Source organism: Grammomys surdaster, unplaced genomic scaffold (assembly GCF_004785775.1).
Source record: "Grammomys surdaster isolate TR1022 unplaced genomic scaffold, NIH_TR_1.0 65, whole genome shotgun sequence".
Taxonomy (NCBI): Eukaryota; Metazoa; Chordata; class Mammalia; order Rodentia; family Muridae; genus Grammomys; species Grammomys surdaster.
Genome location: NW_021604567.1, coordinates 14,404,066 through 14,418,672, shown reverse-complemented (window position 1 = coordinate 14,418,672; position 14,607 = coordinate 14,404,066). Strand labels below are relative to the sequence as shown.

General features: G+C 38.2%; 1 pseudogene; it reads left to right on the top strand.

The window, feature by feature from the left end:
- Positions 1 to 9,555, top strand: part of LOC114624580 — an 84,929-nt pseudogene extending 75,374 nt beyond the window's left edge.
- The last annotated feature ends 5,052 nt before the right edge of the window (positions 9,556 to 14,607 follow it).

Below are 14,607 nucleotides of genomic sequence, written 5' to 3'. Positions count from 1 at the left end.
TGAGGCCATGTGAAATCTCAGATGCTATTAAGGTCACGGGACAGACTAGGTCCAGATGAACAAATGCATAGCCTACCTTAACAGAGGGAAGAAGAAACTTGCCACTCTTGGGCTATCACCAGGATTCAAACATGGGGTTTAGGTTGAAATATACGCAGAATATACAAGAGATATACGCAGCTAAGCAGTGTCAAAGTGTGGTTCAGCTCAACACAAGAGGTCACAATTTTCACATCTTTAGTCTTTCATGTTCTCTGACAAAGTGCAAATCTGCTTCTTCTAAAAGGTAATATCCCAGGGCTTTAAACCCTTTCTTCTGCCATCATGAGATGCCTGGGAAAATTTCTTGGGGTCTACGGTTTTAATTGTCTGATTCTAGACAGGAGTGTTACAATGTAACACTTTCACTATGTTAGGTGTTGTTGTCTTTGTGGGAGTGGCATACTTTCTTGACTCTGGTGTGTACATTAAATTCTTAGGCTTCACTTTCCTGATAGGATTTTAGTGCAGCCATGTGAGCACATGGGGACAATTTACTTTGATAATTTAAAAGGTGGCATCCTTTTTGTTTTTAGGAATATGTTGGTTTTCAGTCTATGTTTCCCGGGTGGTACCAGACAGATGATTCTGTTTACATACATAGCAAGGTGAAGAGTCATCTTGCTTTTGTGTTTATACCCAAAATGGAGTCAAATCCTACTTGTAAAATGGGATCTCTCACGGCAAGGCAATGACTGAATAGCTCTTCCGATATGCAATACAGAGTAATTTAGAGCAAGGCCAATCTTCATCTCAGCACTTGACTGAGATAAAAATAAGCCTGCTGCTGGTCCTGATGCAGCAATAGAAATGGAGGTCCCAGAAAATCATGGAGGTCCCTCTTCTTGCTGAGGCCTGGAGACACAGACTGGATGCTGTGTAGCCTGACGTGTCCAAGATCTGAAGTGCAGATTTCAATAAAGGTGGACGTTCTAGACATTTACGGGGGAAAGTAGCAAATATATGCAGATTCTTCCAGACACTTGAAAACATGAAATATTTGATGAAGCTGACATGAGTTTGACAGTAAAACTTGTCAGGACCGTGAGCGACTCCTGCATGCCACAGTCATGTTATCATGAACAATGATGGACAATTCTAACTAAAGCAGTAACAAATTACATTCAGCAACATACATTGAGAAAGACATTATACAGTGCAAAAGGCTGGCAAGTATATTTTTATGAATGCAGAGTTTGTTCAACATTAAACATTCCCTATGTATTCTTCTAAATATTCTTTTTATTAAAAATTCTGGGACTGGAGAGATGACTCCGTGGTAATAGTTCTTGCTTGACAAGAGTGAATCCATGAGTTTGAGTCCTTAGCATTGACAAAAATCTAGGCATGACTGTGCTTAACTAAAACCCTAGCAATTAGGAGTGGATCCTGCAATTTTCTGGCCAGTTAGCCTAGCCTGAAGAACGAACTTCCAGAACTGTGAGAGACTCTTTGTTAAAGAAGCAATGCATGCATAATATGATAGAGAAGGACTCTCAATATCTTGATTTGGCCTCTATATAATCCATACAGGGACCTGCACACACACATGAACATAGAGCACACACACAGACACACACAGACACCCACAGACACACACACACACACATACACACACTCACACACACACACAGACACACACACACACACACACACTCACACACACAAGTCCTAGAGAACATAATCATAGTTGCTAAAAACACTGCATAAATGCTTTTAATAAAATTAAATTACTATTATGAATGCTATTATAAAATTAAGACTAAAAGGGGATCCAATTAATATGATAAAGGGCATCCAAAGAAACAGACACAATTGTAGCGACACACTTCATAGTTATGAGCACTCAGTGTGGAAATGAAATCAAGATGGTTGCAATTATTCCTAGTCTTCAACAGCAGAACCAAACAGTGAGAACATTGCTTAAATTGAAGGAAGTGCTAACCTTGGAAAAGAAAGCAATGGTTTTACTACAGGCAAGATAAAACCTCCCAGAGCTTATGTAATCTTTGTAACAACTGAATTTCAACTGAAGTAAGAGATTTTTTTTACAACCAACATAATTAAACATTGTTCATACTGTTAAAAGTTATGTAAGGAAAACATTTACTTAGTTCAAAAGTGGGTAGGGAATTTGAAAAGTTTATCATAAATGATTGCACACTTATATCGTAGGAATACAGCAAAAGAAGATAACTACTTTTATTAAATTATTGGGAGATAAAATCTAAAAATTAGTAAATATGAAGTTAAAGACGTGTCTTAGAGTTTCTGTTGCTGTCATGATACACCTTGGCCAAAAGCAACTTGAAGAGGAAGGAGTTTATTTCATCTTATAGTTTGTAGTCCTCCTACAGGGAAGTAGAGCAGGAACCTGATGTCAAGAACAAGTGAAGAGACAATGGAAGAACGCTGCTTACCAGGTTGTTCCTCAGGGCCAGGCCTACTCATTCTGCATTCTTTTTTTTTTAAAAGATTTTTTAAGGTTTATTTTTATTTTATGTATGTGAATACACTGTAGCTGTCTTCAGACACACCATAAGAGGACATCAGATCTCATTACGGATGGTTGTGAGCCACCATGTGGTTGCTGGGAATTGAACTCAGGACCTCTGGAAGAGCAGTCAGTGCTCTTAACCGCTGAGCCATCTCTCCAGCCCCTCATTCTGCATTCTTTTTTATTACTGGTTAAGTTATTCATTTACTTTACATCCCAATTGCTGCTTCCTCTTCTTCCTCTCTTCCCAGTCCTACCCCACATTCACCTCCCATTCCCTTCTCAGGAAAGGGGAGGCCTCCCATGGATACCAACCAACCTTGGCATATCAGGACTTCTTACATTGAGAATAGAGAAGATAGCCCAATTAGAGGAAAAGAGTCCCAAAGCCAGGCAATGTAGTCAGAGACAGCCCTTGCTCCCTCTTTAGGAGTCTCACATGTAGACCTAGCTACACAGTAGTTACATATGTGCAGAAGGCCTAGGTCTGTCCCTTGCATTTTCTCTGATTGGCAGTTCAGTCTCTCTGAGTCCCTATGGGCCTAGTTCAGTTGATTGTATAGGTTTCCCTGTGGTGACCTTGAACTCTCTAGCTCCCTTAATTCTTCCTCTCCTATTTCCACAAGATTCGACAATCTCCACTTAAGTTTTGGCTGTGTGTCTCTGTATCTGCTTTCATCAGTTGCTGGGTGAAACCTCTCTGATGACAGTTATGTTAGGCTCCCATCTGCAAGGATAACAGAATATCATTAATGGAGTCAGGTATGTGTCTCAAGCTGGGCCAGTTATTGGTTGGCCCTTCCCTTAAATTCTGCTCCATCTTTTACTTCTGTGCATCTTGTAGGCAAGACAGAATGTGAACCTAAGGTTTTGTAGCTGGGCTGGTGTCCCAGTCCCTCCATTGGAAGACTTTCCTGGTTATAGAAGAGGCCAGTTCAGGCTCCATACCCTCCACTGTTTGGAGTGTTAGTGAGAGTCACAGTCATAAACTCCTGGGGGGGTCCCATTGTCCTAGGTTTCTAGCTCATCCCAGAGATGCCCTCTTACAATATTGTTGTCTCTCCCAGAACTCTCCCTCCATACTCAACCCACTTCATCTCTCCTGTTCCCACCTCCTCCTCCTCCCATACCTAGGCCCTCCCTCCATCCACCCATGCTGTTTAATTTATTTCTTCTTCTCAGTGAGATTCAAGCAATCCTAACTTGGGCCCTCCTTGTTACTTAATTCCTTTGGGTCTATGCTTTGAAGCATTGTTATCATGTAGTTTATGACTAATATCCATTTATAAGTGAGTGTACATAGCACACATGTCTTTCTATGTCTGGGTTATGTCACTCAGGATGATATTTTCTAGTTCCATTCATTTGTCTACAAATTTCATGGTGTCATTGTTTTTAATGGCTGAGTGATACTCTCCTGGGTAAAAGTACCATATTTTATTTATTTATTCTTCTCTTGAGGAACATGTGGGTTATTTCCAGTTTCTGGCTATTGGTAATAAAGCTATCACGAATATAGTTGAGCAAAGGTTCTTGTGGTATTGTGGAGATTCTTTTGGGTATATGCCCAAGAGTGGTATAACTGGGTCTTGAGGTAGTTCTAGTCCCAATTTTCTAATAAATCACCAAATTCATTTCCAAAGTGGTTGTACAGGTTTGCACTTCAACCAGCAATGGAGAGGTGTCCCTCTTGCTCCATATCTTTGTGAGCATAAACTATCACTTGAGATTTTGATCTTAGCCACTCTTAGTGGTATAAGATGGAATCTTAGAGTTATTTTGATTTACATTTCCCTGATGACTAAGGAGGTTGAACATTTCTTTTTTTTTCTAGTGTCTCCATACTTTTTTTTTTTGTATTGTTTACTAGATATTTTCTTTACCTTTCAAACATTATCCTCTTTCCTGGTTTCTCCCCCACCTCCCCACCTTGGAAATCCCTATCCCATTCCCCTTCTTTTATGAGGGTGCTCCCTGACCCACCCACCCACCCACTCCTGCCTCCCAGCCCTCAAATTCCGGTATGCTGAGGCATCAAGACTTCACAGAACCAAGGGCCTCTCCTCCCATTGATCTCTGACAAGGCCATCCTCTGCTACATATGCACATGGAGCCATGGATACCTCCATGTGTACTCCTTGGTTAGTGGTTTAATCTTTGGGAGCTCTGGGGGTTGGTTGGTTGATATTGCTGTTCTTCCTATGGAGTTGCAAACCCCTTCATCTCCTTCAGTACATTTTCTAACTCTTCGGTTAGGGATCCCCACGCTCAGTCCAATGGTTGGCTGTGAGCATTCACCTCTGAATTTGACAGGCTCTGGTAGAACATGTCAGGAGACAGCTATATCAGTCTCCTGTCATCATGCACTTCTTGGCATCCACAGTAGTGTCTGGGTTTGGTGACTGTATCTAGGATGGATCCCCAGGTGGGACAATCTTTGGATGGCCTTTCCTTCAGTCTCTGTTCCACACTTTGCCTCTGTATTTCCTCCTGTGAGTATTTTGTTCCTCCTACTAAGAAGGACTGAAACATACATTTTGGTCTTTCTTGTTCTTGAGTTTCATATGGTCTGTGAATTGTATCTTGGGTATTCTGAGCTTTTGGGCTAATATACACTTATTAGTGAGTGCATACCATTTATATTCTTTTGTGATTGAGCTATCTCACCAGAGACTATAAAAACCACAGGATCCTGGGCAGATGTCATACACACTGTAATAAAACAAAAATGCCAGCCCAACTACTATTCCTACCAAAACTTTCAATTACCATAGATGGAGAAACCAATATCCATGACAAAACCAAATTTACACAATATCATTCCACAAATCCAGCCCTATAAAGTATAATAGACGAAAAACTCTAACACAAGGAAGGAAACTACACCCTAGAAAAAGCAAGAAAGTAATCTTCTTCAACAAACCCAAAAGAAGATAGCCACACAAACATAATTCCACCTCTAACAACAAAACAGGGAGCAACAATCACTTTTCTTTAATATCACTTAACATCAGTGGGTTCAATTACCCAATAAAAAGACAGACTAACCGACTACAAACGTAACAGGACTCAGCATTTTCCTGCAAACAGGAAACGTACTTAAGTGACAAAGACAGACACTACTTCAGGTAAAAGGCTGGAAAAAAATTTCCAAGCAAATGATCTCAAGAAACAAGGCTGAAGTAGCCATTCTAATATCAAATAAAATCGACTTTCAACCAAAAGTTATCAAAAAAGATAAGGAAGGACACTTTATACTCATCAAAGGAAAAAATATAACAAGATGAACTCTCAGTTCTGACCATCTATGTTACAAATGCAAGGGCATCCACATTCATAAAAGAAACTTTACTAAAACTCAAAGCACACATCGCACCTCACACAATAATATTGGGGGACTTCAACCCCCCACTCTCAGCAATGAACAGATCATGGAAACAGAAACTAAACAAAGACATAGTAAAACTAACAGAAATGATGGATCAAATGGATTTAACAGCTCTCTATAGAAGGTTTCATCCTAAAACAAAAGACTATACCTTCCTGTTGAGGGTAATATTTAAAACGACATTGTCCAATCTGGCTTGTTCTAATGGGGCTTCCATGTTCCTGACTAGACAAGGCCTGAGGCCAAGAGTGGGGATGTGCTCTTGCAGCTGTGTCTCTGACAAAAGCTCAGTGCAGCCAGAAGCATCGGCCCTGGCACCCAAGAGATGCCAGCCTGAGAGATGGCTCTGCCAATCTACCATGCTGTCTCCACAATGCTTGTCTGGTCCCAGACCATCACACCATCCATGTGGTACCCAGTAGAAATGAAACTCTAAATGTTAACTATTATCCAAAGGCTTTATATAATTGGAAATGCTCAATTAACAAGACACCCATACAATTAGAGTTGTAACCCAATATTTAACATTTTTGATAAGTTGCTACCTTAGACTGCAAGAGACACTCTGACATCCGCAGCTATTTTTCCCTTTCTCCTTTAGCTCCTCACTTCCTTCTCCTCTTCCTCTCCCTCTCTATCTTTGCTTCTCCCACATTAGCTCCTCCCAAACTACCAAGCTTTGTTGTAAAATGTTGCAGGAGAAATATCCTGCTACATCTTCTTCTCAGCACCTCATGGTACTTTCTCCAAAATTGACCAGATAATCAGTCACAAAATAGGCCTCAGCAAATACATGAAGACTGAAATAATTCCATGCATCCTATCAGATCATCACGGACTAAGGCTGGTCTTCAATAACACCAAAACCAATGGAAACCCACATACACATGGAAGCTGAACAATGCTCTACTCAATGATAACTTGGTCGAGGATCATTTCTTTAAGTATATCTCAGTCATTTGAGATCCCTCTGTTGGGAATTCTTTTATCTTTGTATTGGTTTTAAATCGGATTATTTGGGTTTTTTTGTTTGTTTTTGTTTTTTTTAAATGTATAGTTTCTTGATTTCTTTATATATTTTGGATGTCAGCCCTCTGTCAGATGTGGAGCTGGTAAAAATCTTTTTCCATTCTGTAGGATGCATTTTGTTCTTTTGATGGTGTCTTTTGCTTTATAGAAGCTTTCCAGTTTCATGATGTCCCATTTATTAATTGTTGATCTTAGTGCTTGATCTGTTGGTCTTCTGTTCGAGAAGTTGTTTTCTCTGCCAATGTGTTCAAGCCTATTTCTTACTTTCCCTTCTTTCAGATTTAGTGTATCCAGTCTTATGTTAAGCTCTTTGGTCCACTTGCCCTTGAGTTTTGTGCAGGGTGATAGATAGTGATCTATTTGCATTCTTGGGTATACTCATATCCTGTTAGACCAGCACCATTTTCTGAAGATGGCTAATTTTATCCATTGTATAGATTTGGTTTCTTTGTCAAAAATTGAGTTTCCATAGGTATGTGAATTAACTTTTGGTTCTTCAATTGATTCCATTGATCAACCTGTCTATTTTTATTTTTGTGTTTCCTATTACTATTGTCATGTATTACAGCGTTCTACATTCTTGTACACTCCAGGATGCCACACAGAACTATTGAGGTGATAGATATGATAATTAGCCTCACTGTGTTAATTATTTCACTCAGCATATGTATGTCAAAACATAATGTTTTTGTCAACCATATGTCAATGAAGTTTAAAGGAAAAAGCAACAACAAAATCTCACCTCATACAATAGCTCATCACATACATTTCTTAATGAGAATAAAGGATTAATAAGATTAGTAAATGCCATCAAACTTAATCAGGGGCTAAGAACTCAAACTGAACTCCTGTTATTTGATGTACCTTGTTTGGGGTGAGAAGGATTAGTCTATACAGGCTTTGACTTAGCCAACTAACATGAAAGAAAAGGCCCATAGGTCCAGTCTATGCTCTAGTTGATACAGATGCCTGAATGCTATGGCTTCCTAATCCTTTGTTTTTTCAAAGTAACTTGCAAGTCTATAAAGTTGATATTTTAAAGAAATGAAAACAGTTAACATTCTTATATTTGGTGCACTTTTTTTATATGTATACTTTTATAGAAAGCTCTTTGAAGTTAATAATTTTTTCCCTCAAAAATACATGCTATCATGAAGATTTAGCTCTTTGAAGAAATATAAATGTTCATGCTTTGTTCTATGTTTTAGATCTCAAAATGGCACATTTTAGACTAGTGGGATTACTTTCCTTTCACAGTCATCTCCTTTTTAATATCTTTAATGTATAGTTTTATTGTTAGTTTGTAATTAAAAATAAGAAAAGCACAGCAAGCTATTTTCACCTAGCTGATGCAAAATCTCCAGCCAGTACTCAGAACAGAGTGAAATGATGGTTTTATCAGTATGATTTAATCAGCTTTTAAGTTCTAATTCAATAAACAGAGAACGTCTCATAGCGAAATATCTAGAAATGCTGGGTGAAATGTCATGTGTAAATATCAAAATGCACATGCGACCAAAAGGAAATTCAGTAAGTACCCAGATGCCCCAGTGCAGAGAAAATGGGAGGGCAAACCAAGCAGCAGACAGGACTCCACATGGGTGTTCCAGGAAGTTTTGCTGCATTCTTTGCTTTAGGAACCCTCAGAACTCAGAAAAACAGATGTGCTAGATGTTTTGGTTTTAACATGGTAGAAGATAAACCCCTGACATGGATCAAGGTCTTTTAAAAGCTATCATGGGCAAAATTAAAACAGATTCCTAAGTATGCACTCAGGGCCTGTTGTGAAGCTACAGCAATTCCGAATGACATTTAAGAGACTTACAATTCAACAAGTGAGAGTTCAGAAATAGCAAGGAAAAAAAAATACTAAATGCAGTGATACTCAATGTGGTGACAGGGATGCCATTAGAAATCAGTGAGGGCCCTTGGCTATCTAGGTAGTTTGGGCGTCTCCGACTCCACTGGCTCTCATCTCTCTCCCCAACTTTATACCCAGTCTGCATGCAGCCCTGCTTTCTGAACTCAGGTCTCTTTTAAATTTTGTTCAGACCATAGTTCTGCTCAACTTGTACCAGAATCCACAGAACACAGCCCAAACTGCAGATGGATCACACTGTCCTGTGAGCGATGTGGAAGTGCAAGAACACTATGATAACTTCTTTGAGGAGGTATTCACAGAACTGCAGGAGAAGTATGGAGAGATCGAAGAGATGAATGTGTGCGACAACCTCGGGGACCACCTCGTGGGCAATGTCTACGTTAAGTTCCGGCGGGAGGAGGATGCAGAACGAGCTGTGGCAGAACTCAATAACCGCTGGTTCAACCTGCAAGCTGTGCATGCTGAGCTGTCTCCTGTCACTGACTTCCGAGAGTCATGCTGCCGGCAGTATGAGATGGGGCCCAAGGTGGCTTCTGCAACTTTATGCACCTACGACCCATATCCCGGAACTTGGGCCGGCAGCTCTATGAGCGAGGACCCAGGCATAGGTCACCTCCGAGGTCCTATACAGGTCACCGTCCCCGAGAAAGGAACCGACGTCCTTCCCCAGACCATCGGTATGGTCGCTTCTGAGACTGGTGCCCTTGCTCTTTGCCCAAGGGCATAACATGTTCCTGTGCGGCATCCCTTCTCCAAGTGCCATTCGCTTTCCAGTCCCGTCATCCCCAGGCTTCAGAGCTTCATAACAGAATCTGTTCGACACAGGAGCCTCCTCCTCCTCTCCCTCCTCCAATAAAGCTTAAGAAGTTTGTCAACCAAAAAGAAAAAAAAATCAGTGAGGAAGAGGAATAGATGTATAAACATAGAAACAACGGGAAAAAACCCAATACCCATGGAAATTAGTTCTTAAAAAATCCTAAATATGATAGGGAAAAAACTCCTCACATGTTCTGTTAAAGAAAAGGCAAAATGCTAGGTTAGGGTTGGAGTGGATTATAACATACGCTAAGTTAAAATAATCATACAACAAAGTATTTATAAATCGTGACACATTTAAAATATGTCATCACAAAAGAAAGAAAAGTCAAGAGAACCAGTTGGGAAATTTGCTTGCAATGGGTCTTTCCCTGAAAGAACTACTATCTATAGTATACAAAGAATCTCTACAATTTTTTAGGAAAAATTCAATTTAAATTTACACATGAAAATGTGTACAGATACACACACACACACACATATATACATATATATAATTAGAAATAAAAAGTGTTTTAAAAAACAACTTTGATATACTGTAGAAGTAAAACAAACAAACCAACAAACCTGAGTTTAATTACTACATAAAAACTCACGCAATTGCCTTAATTTTCAAAAACATATAAGTTACAAATTTAATTGAGATATCACCATCTAATTATAATATTCAAAAATACCAGATACTGGACAATGCTGCCTATAGTTGAAAGCTCACTGCATGCAGTAGCACACTCTTGTTACCCCAGGACTTAGGAGACCAAGAAGAGGATTCAGAGGCCAAGACTAGCCTTGACTTCATGAGACTAAATGTTATGTATTAAATCTAAAGGCATATGTGTTATGAATCAGGAAATCTACTTACAGGTGTAGAAGCATAATTTTGTTGTAATATTCTTGGCTTAGGTTGGCTTGCTCCTTGTTCAAACAAAGAAACAAACCCCAGGAGACTGCAAATACCTATCCTCAGAATGAATCAGTCATTTAGTAGAACTAGCTAATAACAACAATGACAACTATGGTGATGTGACCCAACAGGAATGAAGCTCACAGATAAGATGTTAGGGGAATGTCTTCCCCAGTGAATCACGTAATATCACGCCTAAAGAAATTCTACATGGGCAAAGCTAAGCAATGTTTGAAATGACAGAAATTTATGACACTGGCCATGGTGAGTGTTGTGGAGGACACAGGAAAACTGCTGAAGTTAGGTTGTGGTTTTTTTTTTTAACTCAGGTAGTGCTTACCTTAAATGGGGCCTATTCGTTCTGAGGAACTATGACTGTGGTTTTGTTAAGCTAATATGCTTCTAGCCAGGACAACTGATGGAGTATCACTCATTCCAAGACTAAGACCTCAGGGATGGAGGCAGTGGTGTACATCTGAGCATTAGAGTGACTGACCTCTAATGGGGTAAGCTGGTATCGGCTCTTGGTTATGGGAAGATTCAGTTGTATTTGTTGTCTCTGGTCCTAACTCACTGGAGCCTTGCTGCCCTTGCTGAGATGAGTCTTCACCCACTTAATCTCCACAAACCAACATGCTGCCTTCTGGAAATACCCTTACAGATCTGTCCCAATGAGATTTTTACATGTTTCTAGGTATTCCTTAATCCAGTTAATAAGACCCATCATTTCACAACACTGTTGTGTAAAAATTTTTAGCATTCACAATACATGAAAAAAAGTCAAGGTGTTTGGTAGGGACTAAATATGTAAGCTGATAGCCTCTGGTGTTGCAGAAGAAAATCTAACTAGAATGTACATTTTGTTTGTTTGTTTGTTTGTTTGTAGGATGTCTGCATATTATTTTAATAGAATGACAGAGGTTGCATTTTTTTTTAGTACGTTTATATAATACCTTACCTGTTCATTATAAATATTGCTTTTCAGGGCTGAAGAATTTATGTAGATCTTAAGAATGCTTACTGCTCTCACAGAGGACCCAAGTTTGGTTCCTAGCACCTATATATGGCAGCTGACAACCAACTGTAACTATAGCTGTAAGAGATTTGACACCCTCTTCTGGCCTCCTTGTGGCATCTGCACCTATGTGCAAATACTTTGAATGAATGCACATATGTACACATTTGGAAATAAAAATATTACCTTGTATGGACTTAATATCTGATGTAAAATAATAAAAAGAAAAATAAAGAAATGTCAGCAAACTCCAAAAGAAATTACCCCCCAAAATCATTTAGCATTAAAGATTGAAGTGATTCATTAAGAAACAAAACAAAATAAAACAAAACATAATATATGAGATGATATCCTGTGAATCTTGAGGAAAGTGTTCCAGTGCTTCATTTCTTGTGCAGAAACCTGACTTTTTCACCCCCAGATGATCAGTCCTGAGTAGGAAGGGAAAAGTCAACCAAATACTTTTTTTTTCTCCCTCGAGGTGAGTAATTTGTCTTCAAGTGCCTCTTTTCCCACAATTTCAAATTTAAAATGATGTCAGAACTTTCAAGCTAATGAAACTTAGGGGTTTATGAACTGAACAATGAGAACAAACAGCAAAAACCACACAGGTGAGTTAGGACAGACAGTACCCACTTTACAGAAAGCCATGACTGTGCTTCGTAATTTAATTTTTTTACATTATTGTTGTCTATTGCAACAACACATTGGTGCTTTGAGAGGTGGCATCACTCATTGGTTGATATCAAAGTCTTTGGATTTGCATAATGCAGATTTACAATCCTCCTTGGCGTCAGTGAGATACGGGCCAGAAAAAAACACTGGTTAGTACTGACCTTGAATTTTGTTTTGCATGGACAAACCACAAACACACATGTTTATAGATACAGTGTGATGTTTTGATGTAACATTACCTCACATCCTTATAGTCTTCTATCCTCGTGATGACATATTTAAAAATCTAAGAGAGATACAGGGTTGAACTTCCTTTGCCTGGCTCATTTCACTTATAGGATGTCCCCCGAAATAATTAACATTACTCTTAATTACACAATCCTCTCTTTTTTTAAAAGGTAAATTGCATACAAATATTCCATTTTCTTTAGCAAATCATCCAAGGACACTGTGAATCGCATCTATTTCTTGACTATTACAAATAATACTGAAAAGAACACAGGGTGGGTTCATTCTTCAAATACTAATGTTGTTTTCATTAGATATATATGTATATCTGGGATTGCAGAATCCTATGCTCATTCTACATTTAGTATTGGGGGATCCTCTAAAGTAGTTTTGATAATGGCTACACCAATTTATATCCTCACCAAGATAATGCCAGGAGTCCTGATCCAGTCCATTCATGCTAGCACTTGTCTTCTGTCTGGAAGTAAGGTCCTTAGATCTCTTGTAACTGGAGTCACAGGTATTTATGAGCATTCATGTGGGTCCTGAACATTGAACCTATGTCTTAAGCAAGAGCACTTAAGTGCCTAGCTACTTCTCCAACCCAAGACTCATGGTTTCTAAGTAACCAGATTGCATGTATAAGTGGTGTTATATAAATCAACTTTAATGGTGATAATTGGAAAAATTATAATTCACAGATGGTTTGTTATGTAAGTTGAAAAAGTATTGATAAAGAAGTAAAAGTAACTGAAAAAATTAATCTAGGTGTACACACACAGACACAAATTACAGATGGCTTCATATAACTAGAAATATATAGTGTATAAGTGATTGTTTATAATGATCAAAATATAACTATCTTTTTCTTTTGTTTATTTGAATTTTCTGTCATTCTACAATTCACAAAGTTCACTGAGATTCAAGAAAACTTACAATGCCATTGTAAATAAAGAAATATCAAATAACTTTTAAGATAAATAGCATTCAAAAGGCTGTGGTATTTGACTTTATTGATTATTTATTTGTATTTCTTGATTTAAAATGTACACCAGTTCTGGTGAATAGAAGGTATTCACACACTTCTCCTTCCTAATTGCATCTGTCCAGACAAAGCCTGTTTAGTCTTGTCAATTTTTTTTTCTCCCATCTTGTCTATCACTGGGAATTATTAAGGAATTTAGTTAAGTATACAGCACAGAAAGTAATAAGCAACATTGTTTCCAATTACTAATGAAATTACAATTTTACCAAGATTTCTCCCGAGAACACATTTAGCCTGGCATTTCAATAATTAAATAAATTCAAATGGCACTGTAAATTGTTTTTATGTAAATCATCTAATAAGGAATGGTATTTTTTTTTTCATAAAATGATTACCAGGGAATTGTAACATGTCTAACTTGTCACAAATCTTCAGAATATAGCTGCCAGATTTCTCTCTGGAAAAACCCAACACAGCAATGGTATGCTTATTATGTTACAATTATACATATTATTCACTCTTAATGATATTATTGTTTTTCAAAATATTAAAAATAAGTACATCAAAATATTGTGTCTATTTCATGCAGTTTTGGATTCTTTGTTGTGATACAGTATTTATTGTTTATCAAATTATCATTAACTATTTGGTGCAGTTGGAATTTCAGCATAGAGCTCTGTTCATCCATCAGCAGGGTAAAATTTTTCAGTCAGAAGCAGACCAATGAAGGACACCTAGAATTGCTTAATAATACCAATAATGCTGATGAATTTGTATCCAAGTTGATAGTAGAAAGAATGAGAGAATAAACTTCCATGGAAGTGTTCCTTTGTAAGTCATCTGAGAGGTCCTATCGGCATCACTTCCTGGATGATCATGGACTATCAGGAGCTAACAGATTGATCTATTTTTCCCCTCAAGCACCCAAGGAAAGAAAGGAGATGAAAAGAAGACAGGATCTGAGATTCTTTTAAAGCATTTTGTAAGTCTCTTAACTGTATACTTGCTACGCATTATGGATTTTATTTTTCTTTTCTTAATTCCTTTTCAGCTTAAATATCCTATCTTCTAGACTCTCATTCCTTCTCATATGACATTTATACAAAAACTAAATTCTCTCTCTCTCTCTCTCTCTCTCTCTCTCTCTCT